General features: G+C 41.9%; 1 long non-coding RNA gene across 1 annotated transcript in view; it reads right to left on the minus strand.

Annotated features, from left to right (window-relative positions):
• Positions 1 to 4,232: 4,232 nt before the first annotated feature.
• The window catches only part of LOC132915528 (uncharacterized), a 73,638-nt gene continuing 64,821 nt past the window's right edge, over positions 4,233 to 13,049 (minus strand). Inside the window, exon 6 of the long non-coding RNA XR_009659878.1 lies at positions 4,233 to 4,367. This is a non-coding gene — a long non-coding RNA (uncharacterized LOC132915528). The remainder of the gene's footprint in view (positions 4,368 to 13,049) is intronic.

Raw genomic sequence — 13,049 nt, forward strand, 5'->3', positions numbered from 1 at the left:
TACTCCTGCGTGTGTCGGGTAGCGCTGCGCTGCGTGAGCGTCAGCAGACGCACAGCACGATACATTTTCGTGCGTGTCTTTTCGTGGAAAATCAACGACGACGGGGAAGGATGACGACGATTTCGGAGGGCTGTACACGTCGACAGTCAACGGAACAACCGAAAAGCCGCGGCGGCGGACGTCGCGTCAGGAAAAAGAGGAAGAAAAGAGTGTGGAAGAAGTTTAAAAATATTTGGGGTAAGTGTAGACGAAACAGTATGCGATTGTATGTACCCGTTTCTGGCTAGCGATGTGAGCTGTAGCTTGGTTCTCCTCGAGGCAGGCGCGCCAACCGGTATAGCGATGGGAGACGCGATGGAGGGAGTAGGGCAGCCATCTTGACTATAGACGCCGTCTCGCTCGGCCACATTCACAATCCTAGTAACTCCATCGCAGTTTACGCTTGCGCATTATTGTCCGGTCGCTGAATTTCTTCTTCTTCTTCCACCCTTTGACACGTGCCGCCGCCCGATTCCCGGAGGAGCAAAACACTTATAGATTCGAATTCGAAGCATGGTTTAATCTCTCGCTCTGTGACTTTGCAATATCCTTTTTGGCAGAGAAGCCATTCTCTTTTCTCTTTTTTTCTATCTTTTATGTCTTCGTATTCTCTTCTCGTATGCCTGCTTCGTAACGAAAATAATAGAAACGTATAGTGGAGAATATTAGTTACCCTTTAACGTTTCTCTGCTGGTGATTTTATTTTTCATATTCTCCTTTCAAGCTCGCCGTCCACGTTAAATCGTAGGTTTATAGCTTCTATCTTGTAATTGGTGTTTCGACCATCAATTTCGTTCGATGTTATACGGTTTTCAATATGGCGGCTATATTTTATAAATTCATTAAATCCGGTGGCGTCCCGCGAACTGAAAAACTTGCCCGATTAATTGCTTCGCTCTCGTCTATATATATGTAGGGATATTGAACTAATATTCCGAATGTATGCATTCGATAACGCGGCATTTATTATGCGAACGATAGTATCGCAATAGCATCAATTTATTTCATCGCGAGTGTCATGATTGTAAATTGAATACGTGACGTATCGTTTACGAGCTCAACTAATTTGATGCGCATTTCGAGCAATTAATAAGCGATATAGTGAAATTGTCGTCGGCACAATCGTTGCTCGTATAACCAACGTTTATTTTACAGTCTAAAATTTCGTTTGGCGGACACTTTTTTTTGAATAGATATTATACAATTACCACGTGAAAACTCTTTAATCCTATCTTACTCGCACGAATGCCTAATTAATTTTTATAAAATTTTCATTGTCGTTCAGCGTATCCGATCGCTATGATTAAATATTTACATTTATCATTCGCATTTTGAGCTATCTTTTCATCCACGATTTTCCGTATTTCGAATTCACATTAGGGCCAGATTTCTAGCCAAATCGATTCAATCCAACTTATATTTTGGTGCAACGATAAGAATCAAAATTTCATTTGTTTTATTTTACGCTACATAACATTACGCCAATTCAAATTAATAAAAAGGCGAGTAAAGTTAGTTTTTATTTCATGGTAGACTTGAAACAAATAATTAGATCTTTAAAATTTTGCAATATTCAATGATCGTGAGTTATTCAAACAATTTCTAACCTCTCAAATTTACGTTAACTCGAGCATGTAGATGCTTGCGTATATTATCTTCTGCATCGACAATAATTTCTCATTTTTTTCTGCATTTCGTAATTACAATTAAAACGAGCTGAATAATCACACGTAGCCGCGTACTTTTTAATTTTCTATTTACCTTCGCCAGGTTATAATCGTTAATAAATTTTGAATGCACAAGTATTCCTGGCTAGGGATAATATCAAAGTTTTTCACGGCGCGTCTCCCCCATTAGCCTCAAACGCATTGTTCAGACTTACTGCATATTGATCCCATCAATCTTCCTACTTTCTCCCTTCTGTCTTTCCTTTTCGCGCGTATAGTAGCGCGCATAAATCTAAGAAGTTCTCGCTGGGTTTGGTCGGTACTCGAAATGCACGCGTATTATACACGTAATAAAAATCGCGAATCTATAATCGGACTTTTAACGATACAATTCTCTACAAATTATTATTTTCCTTTTTTTTTTTTCTTCACGCGAACACGCGGTGTTTTATGATAAACGCGAACTTAATATCAGGTTTATGAAAGCAAGTCGCAGCGCATTGAAAGCGTTATTCGTTCCGGAGGAAAAGCACGTTTACTGATGTTGTATCGCGACCGTATTTATGATTTCAAATGCTGCCTCAAACCTTATCCGGGTCACGCTTTATGCTGCTGATAATCTATTGTTGTTGTCGCACTAAATATTCATCATCCATTTTCTTAAGAAAACTATGCGCCGCCTTCTGATTATACTTCTCCGTACAACCAATATTTCTTCAGCCTTTTTACAGCGTGAAATCATATCGTTGACAGAAAACATTGATTTTATCAATTTTATTTCCGCGCGTTAAAAATGTATATTTAATTTCGAATGGAAAGAAACGATCTTAATTACAAATACCGTCGTCCATTGATATGACAATTATAAAACTATTAATGTCACGAAGATGATATAATTATTGTCGATAACATTCGGTTATCGTTAGCTAGTAATAATATAAAGTAGAAACACTTGTGATAAATTGATTATAAATCGATCGAATATGAAGCATATGCGATAAAACACGATATATATAATTTACCAAGAAAGAAACAAATAGAATAAAGCGTACCGTGATGTGGAAGAATTAATGATGAATCCACCAGTGAATAGTTTCTGAGTTGGCTCGGAGGTGTGAAATTTTAAGAATAATCCGTAACGCGGTAACGAGGAGAACGAGCAATCTGCTTGCACTTTTATGCGCCGTTTGGCACACGAGACGCACGTCGCACCTATAAAACGCATAAAACGTCAGGTATAAATGGCCGCCGCGCACTCCTTCGACCGAACCTTTTAAAACGCGCGCCTCCGCCTCGGTTGGATTCAGTAAAAGTTGCCTTTTGTTTGATAGCCAACTAAATCGGCCCGGCAACCCCCTAATGCGTCATTACTGTCGGGTTTTACGACTGCCTCGTATCATTTCACTTAAGTATATTGATATGGCAACGAGTTCTTGACCTGCCTCAACGCCAACGATCCTACCATACTTATGCTATGTACAAACGCGTTTGTCACGGGCTGTGCTTCATGCAGTTTTTGGCACTTGACTGTAAGAGAAATTATCGTTTGCAGGAAATGTGGAACCCACTGCTTTCGGTAAAATATAGCCCGGAAACTGAGTTATAAATGAGACCGAGTTACGAACTCTGCATACATTTCGAAATTTCTTTCGCATAATTTCTTTTATATAATTTTACCGTTTCGCCAGTATTACTTGGTGTTTCTGATTTCTACTATGTGCTTTCTGTTTGATGACGAAATTTTTAAAAATACCCTAACTATCTCGGCGAACGAGAAACACTTTACGGAAGCAAACGCTCGGCAAGGCGTCGTTTCGTCGACTGATAATCACAGCTTATCTTTGTACCGTCATCCGCAGAGTTCCAAGTATATTCATCTTCCAGAATATTGGTCGAGACACGGTCAGCTAATGAATGAAAAATGGTTTCATTCGTGATAACCTTCGTGACATTTCGTCAATGCAACCCAATCAACTTGTTTTTCTCGTACTTTCATCGAAAGCAGCTTCCTCCTTAGTTTCACAACTTCCTATTCCCCTACACAAATTTTTCCTTGCATACTTGTTATCTAGTTGCGTCCAATTCTCTGTGCAAAGATCCTCTTCAACTTCTTCTTACATTCCAAGCACAGATACAAAGTACACGCCATAAGTGGATAGAAAACAAGATGTCGGCTGTGCACCAGAGAGCACCTACCTACTCATTATCAGCAAACATGTTATCACACAAACTGGAGAAAACAACCACCGCATTCCTTGCACATTCAAACTTACAACTTCAAATTCATATAACACTCGAGCCTTTAAGCGAAATGTACACCGCCGACCATAAGTATCGCAACAGCTACTCATTATATTTATTGAAAAAGTCGAATGAACACTTTACCGTATTTGGTATTTTACATCACAAGACACGTACGATAGAAATAAAATAACAACTTTGCAATAAAATACCCGAAAAGTATTCAGTTTGCATTAAATAGGTGTCCCGATACTTTTGATAGGCAGCGCAACTCTTTCAATGATATCACAGTACACGCGCGACTTTTTCGATGGAGCAGACGAAACGATGGTGTTAGAGGCGCGTAGGTCCAAGTGGAACTAACTCTTGTCCGCTTAACCCCATGGATTCTGTTGGTCGTCAAACGGCCGTCCTTGGCTCCTACGAAAAAAATGCTCGGTTTCAATGAGGGGTTTACGAAAAAAAGCAGAAACTCTGAAATAAGCAATTGTAGGGTTTACGAGGTCGTGGCAGGCATAAACGTTTAGTTTCAGTCACGGGCCAGATCCGACGGGTCGACATGACCACTTCCGACGGATTGGTCTCGTACACTTTACCTGTTATCCAAAGCCTCTGACCCTTTATAGGTTTTTTTGTCATAAAACATGCTTTCCGAAGACGGTCTGCTTCTTTTACTCCCTTTTTACTAATAAAATGTAATTCTGCCTTTTGGAGACGCTCTAACGTCAAATGCATTTGAGAGGAATGGTAATACTTTTTCTATATTTTTTTAAAAGGATGATCAACGTAAAGGGTTGACTGGATTAAAAGAACACATTGGTAGAATATTGATCTGGTTTCGTCCCGACGAATTTCGAGTTTCAATATCTGGTAAAAAACACCACCATTCTTCGATATTTTTCTCAAACTTTGTGCTTTTTATTCTTATTGATTAAATACTAAAAAGAAAGATATTAATTTATAGGAAACATTATTCTGCAATATTTAACGAACAGAAATTTTAGTACGTAGTCAAGTTATTTATAAATAAATACCGGCTACGGTATTTAACGAATGCCGAACTTTCCGCGTAATATTTTATATCGAATAGAATCGTGCAGTTTGTTTGCATCAAGAAGCAAAAAGAAGCGATCGTTGTATCGGAAAAAAGGAAGAAGTTCGGTCATTGTTGTTGGAATCTCGAAGGTTTACGAGGTCTAGCGGATCGCGGAACGACTGATTCGAACGAGTCAAAGCGCAACGACCTTGCAGGTTTACCTTTTTACTAGCCATCCCCGAGTCAACGTCGACTGTGACCCTTTATGGGTATTCGTGCTATAAACACCCTCTCTGTCACCCCGTTAAATGCTTTTTTAGCCAAAGCGGCCGTTTTTAACAACCCTTGAGAGACCTCGGGTCCATCTACCGCTCGCTCCCTTTTCAGCCAGTCGGCTGCCGTGGAGAAAAAAGCCGCACTATTGCAGGAAACGCGGCACCTCGACTATTCTTTTCCGAGGTTTTTACGAGCAGCCTTGAAATTCCTTGCAATTTCGTAACTGCCTTCCTGACTAGCTGAGTTACGTATACTTTTTTAAGATCTTTTTGTGGCCACGTTTGAGAAAAAGGATAGCAGGGAGAAGAAGGTGGAAGCAGTTGGTAAAAAACCAAGGCCAGTCCTTGAGGCGACAACATTACCGTGTTTGAACAATTACGATGGCCGTGAGAATTATTCTAGACAATTTTCGGCAAGTCAGGTAAAAAGCGTGATCTTAAAAAAGTAGCCACGGACTGACGCTGATCCCCTCAAGTTCTCAAGTTCGCTCTCCGATGCCGAGGTGTTCGGTCGGTCGATAAGAGTACAGTATCAGCTTTTTAGCTGGTTCGCGTGGTCTATTCGGAATATTAACGGTTTTTCGGTTGTAAGTTACACGGTGGAGTCGAGTGACAGCCCTTTGAAACCTGATCGATAGTCTACTATTTAGGTAAGATCGTTAAATCTTTTACAAAGTGTATATCTAAATTGATCCTTAAGCGTGTCACGATATAGATAGATAGTTTCTTCTATATATACAGTTTACTAGTACCTTACAGTAATTAGATTACCTTTAGATAATTAAGCGGGGATTTATCATTTATCGGCGGTAGCTACTGGGGCGCGAAGAATTTCTCGATGCATAATACGATTGCTTTTTCTGCCTACGTACCGTTGCAAATTGCCTTGAACCCTCCCCGTTGTTCATCGGATTAAGACATCTACGCGAGACTGACATGCATACGATGCAGATCATACAAGGTTGGGAACGTGACAGGAATTATTGGTAGCTAGAGTAACTCGTTGCATAAAAGTTTAAATAAGGCAATGATCGCTTAAGATTACTCCGGCTGCCCAGCGGGACGCAGATGGTTTCTTTTGAACGTCTCTTATGCTGGCTCCTGTTTCATTGCGCAATTTCTCTCTCGGTACCACGAACAAAGCATCGCTATCTCGGTTTCCTTCTGCAACCCGATATTCAGAGAAGAACCGCGTGCCTCCATTTATTGAAAACTGGTTGTTTCGCCCGTTACGTGGACTTTTATGTGCCGTGTACCACGTTCGTTTCGGAGACATACCTCTGCGGCTTTTGCGCCTCTTTTTCTTCCCGCCACTTGGCAACAACCGCTAATGCATTCGCGTCTGCAATATCCCGCTGATAAATAATTCACGCTAACACAACAGAATTGTAACATAGCATAATGCATGCAGCGCTGCATAAATAGTAATCATTTTCATCACGTTTGCCAACCAGCTGAATGTTCGACTAGTTACACCACAACCACCGCATAACAACGCCTGTTACAAACCCTTGTTTGTAAAATCATTCATACCGAATGCCCGTACGTGCAACTTTCATACAGTCAATCTAAATGTAACGGGGTAGCTACCGATTGGGACTCGTCACGACTTATGCACGCAATCTTCGAACGAGCCAAACGTGTATCTATACAAATTCACACCAATCTATATATATATACACACATATATATAGCATAGCATACTAGAAACCTTCTGCAATCAGTATCCCGTGTGTATAAAGCGGAGGCATTACTTCATTGCGGCGTTTGCTCGAAATTGTATCCCCGTTGATTCGAAAAAGAGTTTCAACGATGGCTTACCAGCTACGCACCGTACATCCTAGGTGGCGTACATTTATTCATGGAAAATAGGAAGCATTGCTCCTGCGCGAATGGGTAAATAGGTATCGATAGATGCATAAAGCCGGTAGCAGAGAGGCCGCGGCCATTCGCATTGTACCCGTCGGCAGGGTGGAGCTTTCCACGGATATACGGAGCGAGAAAGAGACAGGCAAAGCAGAGAGAAACCGGGAGAGAGAATCGGGAGTGCGACGGGGTTGGCAGAGCGAGAGGAGAATAGCGCGCGGCGGTCCATAACATGCGGTAGTAACTAACCGGATTCCGGTGGGCTATGCGCGGCAGCACCATCGCCCCATACGGCGTAGAATATGGGGAATCTATGGGCTCATATCCACGACCCAAACTGTACACTAGCCAAATGGACGCGGCAATAACGGCCCGTTAACGCTAATTCGCGGAATTCTGATTGACGACGGCCGCAGGGAGCGGGTGTGCCCCTCAATTTCTGTCTCTCTGCACTCTCTCACCGCGCGCTCCATCCTCTCCTCTCCCTGAAACCCTGAACGCGTTGGCTCCTCACTTCCTACGTTCTATATGATCTCGGTCGTGATCACTAACGCCGCACGAATTTTTTGGGGGGATCTATCGTAGATACTTTGGTCTCGTCCGATAAAATTTATCGTCTGTAAATCAGACGGTAAACTTGTTCGAGTTATATTTTTTCGTTAGTTCGTTGTCTCGTTGCCGCCTTTTATCGTACTGTCGAAAGGGATAAAATACGATGTTTGTTTCTTCTTGATAGTCTAGAATTTTTGGTATCGAACGATATCGACGTTGGCTATCTTGATCTTACACCTTCCACGCCAATGTCCCCTGTTTCTCTTCCTCCTTTCATCGAGTACATGCACTTGCTCTCCGCCTGCTATGAGTACACCTCGAATCCCAAACATCGCGGCTCAACCCTACGATCCGAGTTCGAACGGCGTACACACCGACATACACGCGCTCATGAACAGCTTTACCGTTCTTCCTCTTTAGTTCGATTGTTAATTTATTTTAGTTACAGTCTGCTAATTTGCATCCCGTATTCGTTACGTAGAATCATGCAATCAAATTGGAACATTAATTTTTATAAGATGTTATCGTCGTGCTTTTAATATTCCAGGCATTAAAATATCTTGATGCAACAATGTTAAACCAGCTGTAAATTCAGCGGATGAGTTTTCGATCGATTACACCACCGATTGACATCTCGGTTGGAATTACGCGCGACAGCTTTCTTCGCGTCGTGAAACGCTTTTTTTACGATTCGATGAGATCACCATTTTAATTGCATTCCTGAACGAAACCTATCGTAACAAACATTGCGTGCGTTCGAACCTTCCAATTAAAGCCGACCGTTTGCTGCATTTCACCGTTTATTTATAGACACACGGTTAGCACGCACGCTTTTGCCGCTGGATGCTCACCCTCATAAATGTGTCGACATTTCGCAAAATGCATAGTCGCCAGAATTTGCTAAGAGCGTAAAATTACGTTCCGCGCCTTCCTCGTAACTCCTGTCCATTTTGTACTGACAGTTCCGCCTAAAATTAATACAAAGAGACGGTTAAATCAACGTCAATTAAACCGAAATTTAGACATTACAACTTCCCGATCCGCGAAGACTCCGGAGTAAAGTATTACGTCTACGAACCAATTAATTGTATAAATAGCGCGAAAAAAGTTATTCGCTCTCGACCAGATTTATGGCGAACGATGAATTTTACGCGATGAAAAGTTCGCGCGATTTCTTCGACAAATAAGGAGCCGAGTTGAATGAGCGTTGGAATAAGAGAAATAAAAAGAAACGAAGGAAGGACCAGTTGGACCAGTTCGCCATTTTCAGCTGCCGAGAAACGCCACCATAAAGCGGTCTTTCGACCTACCGTCTGCACTTCCGTTATCATTTGCGCGCGTCCGTTTTATTTTTATATTTCAATTAATCGGCAATAGTCGAGAACGTTTATCTCGAAATATCGATACGAGCCCAATCGATGTATATCTCTGTGGACATCCTGATTTCGCTTGCAAGCCTGGCGGCTGTAAATTCGAAAAATCTCGAAGAAGCCCTATGAATTTGTCCACATGTGTCTCGTTAGCCAGTAGTTTTGGGTATTGCCGGTGGCTGCGGATTAGGACAACCATATGGGTAGCAGGTACGAGCCCCTAACCCTGGAATATTGCAGGATAAGAGACTGGACCCAATTAAAGCGCTAATAACAACCGTTGTCCGACCAACTTGTTCTCCCTTTCTCTTCCTCCGCAAACGTGAATTTACACGCGAATAGCTATCGCAGTTTCCGACACTCTGCGAAGCTTTAATGTTCGTTGACAATGATGCGAATTCTCTTGTTTGCTCTCTGAATTTCTCCGGATGGTTTTAACGTTTCGAAAATGGAAATTTCCTTCGTTCAGTGTCTTTAAAAGTTAAAAGATAAATACATCGCATATATATAAAATTATTTATAACGCTACCTGTTTGAACTAAAGAAATTAGATCAAGAGGCAGAATATTGAACCGAGACAACTGGGAGTAATTTCTCAACATCGTTACAAGATGATTTTCTTCTTCCTTGGTCATGGTCCTTTATTAACAATTTCACAGTACATTATAAATACTGTATAATTTTAAGGAGCATAAAATATTTATCCTAGCGTATCTACATATTATTTATGTTATTCATATTATTCCAAATATAATTTTATATCACGGTACACGCTCACTGTAGCCGTCAGATACTCATTACACCACCCCCTTTTTTAAAAACAACCCTACTGTGCTATACGATATACATATTTCATATCGTTTATCGTTTATTCAACTTGTTTTACGTCGGCCAGGTACTGCAAAAACACACTGATTAAGCCGTATCTCAATCATCGACAATTAAAACGTAGAATCGATATACGGTACACGAGTCTCGCAAGACGAGGTTATCGACTGATTCATTTCCAGAGTCGTTCGCTCGGAATCGCCGCAATTACTTTGATGTGAGAACCGTGTCAAACGTGACGCTACTCTTGATCTGAACGGCCCTTTGATTCGTGAGAAAAGTGCCATTTCGAACACGCTATTCGCGTATAAATCGTTGGATAATCAGGTGTCTCCGGTCAGATCTCCTGCTCGTGCGTTTGATATTCTTCGAGACAGGTACGATCGCTATAGGTGGTCGGATGTACGTTTGCACCGATATTAGGAAGTAATAGTCTTCGCCACCCTGCAAGTGAAATTAATTAATCTGACCGCGTAGAGATACACCTACGACGTAATGGATCTAGTCGCCCTTTGAATCCCTAAACGCGAGTAAAAACTACTTGAAATTCTGAAAAATTCTCCTTTCTCGACAACCTGTTCGTGGAGAAATTATTCATTACGAATAGACGTAATTACCACAGCTGTTTGACGATGATCGTAGTACTTTTGTTTCGATACAATTTTATCTATGTAAATGAATGCAACTGGTTAACTTGCAACTTCATTTCCACGTCTTTGCTAATCACAATCTGCAGGATCTTATTACCATATCGATTAATGTTTCTTAATTAGAGAATATCAATGAGGATTTCATTTCTGTCGTTACAATAATATGTCCGCTACCGGACTAGCAATTACAAGCTTGTTAATTACGACTTAATATTTACGTGTACGTGAAACGAAGTCGAGCTACACACATACCAATGACTCATTAGCGTTTCTCTTACCATCGCCGATAAAGAACATCGATTTACGCGTTTTACAAACTTTCAAGAGTCAGTACGATGCACGTGCAAGTATCACTCGACAACCGTTTCAACTAGCTACGCAATCTTTTCGCCTATACGCCACGACGTTCCTTTCTCTTCCTTTTTTCTTTCTCTTTTTCTCTTTCTTTTACTTTTCGATCCCACGATTGTGCGTATATCCAAGCGAAACTTTTTCCTGCATTTGTAAATCTTCCACCTACGTGTCGCGTTAAACCATCGACCGTTGTAATCGTTACTCACCAACGTTAGCTCCGAAGAAAATTATTCGAGGATAGACAGATGTAGAATTTACGCGTTTCGCGTGAAACTTTATCGGTACACGCTGGACGAGCTTGATATTTCGAAACAAAAGGAAGGCGGTATAAATAAGCGGTATATTTTTCTTATGGAATTATGATACACGTCGCGCGTATTTCAATTAAGGATGATTAATCCCCGGCTGGGTCGCATCTTCCTATCTCATGTTTAAAGTTCCTGAACATCTCACGATTCCTGCCTCGAGAAATATTTCGCGTTTCTAGTTGCCTCGCGAGGTATCGTTTACCCAAACACATTCACGTTCGATAAATCAGTTTCTTGACGGGATTAAAGGCCATTGCGAGTTCATTCGACACTCGATTAAAGCGCCATTTTTCCCTCGGCTCCGTTTGACGGCATCTAACGTACGAGGTTGTTCGCTTCTCAGAAAGCTGTCTACAAAGCTTTTCTGTCGCTCTTTTGTCGCTTCGAATGGTCTCCAGAGAGCAGTTCTCTAGCGTCACGTAAGAACGTTCTGAAATCAGATTGTAGACATATATACACGTTCCTTCTTCTCGAGAGACGTCTGTATACGTGGAAGCACGGTTGAGATTCCCAAGAAGATGAAAGGGAGAAAATCAGCGGTGCACGTGCGCAGGTAGAACCGTGGTTTTCGTAGCTTCGCTCGTGTCTGGCCTACGTTGGCCGAATGCATTAATCACTTGAGGGGCCGCGCGCGATGCATGAACGTGCATTGCGCTCGCCTTCGCCTGGTCGTTGTGGGCTCAGGTTCGAAGCCCTAGCCCCGATAGTCACGCACTGCACGAAAACACAAGGCTCCGGGCCGTTTTATATCCGCAGCCACTCGAAAATCCGCGAGCAGCCTCGCGCCGCCTTAGTTCGCTCGGATAAGGTGCATCCAGGGAATCGTTCGAGTATATTCGTCTGTATGATAAATATTCATGGGATCTGCCAACGATTCCAGGCTATTCCGTGAACATATAAATGGACGTTAAAATTTTTAACCTACCAAAAGCGTGCACGGCGAAAAGCAGAATAAAAAGAAGAGAGGAAAAAAAGAGAGAGAGAAAGAAACAGCTATATACGTAGAGTTACGAGTTCGTGGCAACGACTCGCATGTAATCGGCGTGGCACGTCGTCAAAGTCTATCTCAAAGAGATTCCAAGCAGAGAGGCGTACAGTAAACTCGGTTATCATAGCTTCGCGTATTATCCGTGAAATCTAATTGCTGATACCTACGTGAAACAACGCCCGGTGTCTTAGGTTAATGTGACGCTGCACTCTGATATGGTACCAGCAACAAATGCAGCGGCCCCGGGATGAATAATTCAAGCCACCATGGCAGCGCACAGACCCCAGCAAGAGCTGTTTCGCGCGAGCAACAGAGAACCTCGAGCATTCCTGCACGCATTCGGCCGCTCGCGATTGTAAATCTTGACACTGTGCCCTTATGGTGGATGTTATGCGCCAATGAGCAGAGAGGATGAAATACGCGACCTTGCTTTATCGCATTAGCTTTGTCACTAGCCGTTTGTTCCTGCCTTCGCCAATTTTTACCCTTCGCGTCCTGATCCCAACGATAATCTCGACAACAACACGATAATGCCTTTAAGATCGTTTAATAGTTAATTTTTCTATCAATATTTATCATCCACTGCTTACAAACTTGATTGATTAACATTTAACTCGAATAATACCATGTGTTTTGCAGCTATGTTAAATCGTTTCGTCCATTAGGAAATAGATGTAAATGGTGTTTTTGTGATTCGTCGATGGAAATGCAAATGGGAAAGGTGAAACGTTCACGTTGAATAGATTCGATGAAAGTGAACGAGGTTTATGTTAGTGTGTTATGCCCGGAGTCGAAAAATAAATCATCGAAACTCCATCGTCACTCGATAAAGATCGTAATTCTTCGACGAGGAATCGATCTCTCGCGGGTGTAGA

This window comes from Bombus pascuorum, chromosome 17, assembly GCF_905332965.1.
Source record: "Bombus pascuorum chromosome 17, iyBomPasc1.1, whole genome shotgun sequence".
Classification (NCBI taxonomy): Eukaryota; Metazoa; Arthropoda; class Insecta; order Hymenoptera; family Apidae; genus Bombus; species Bombus pascuorum.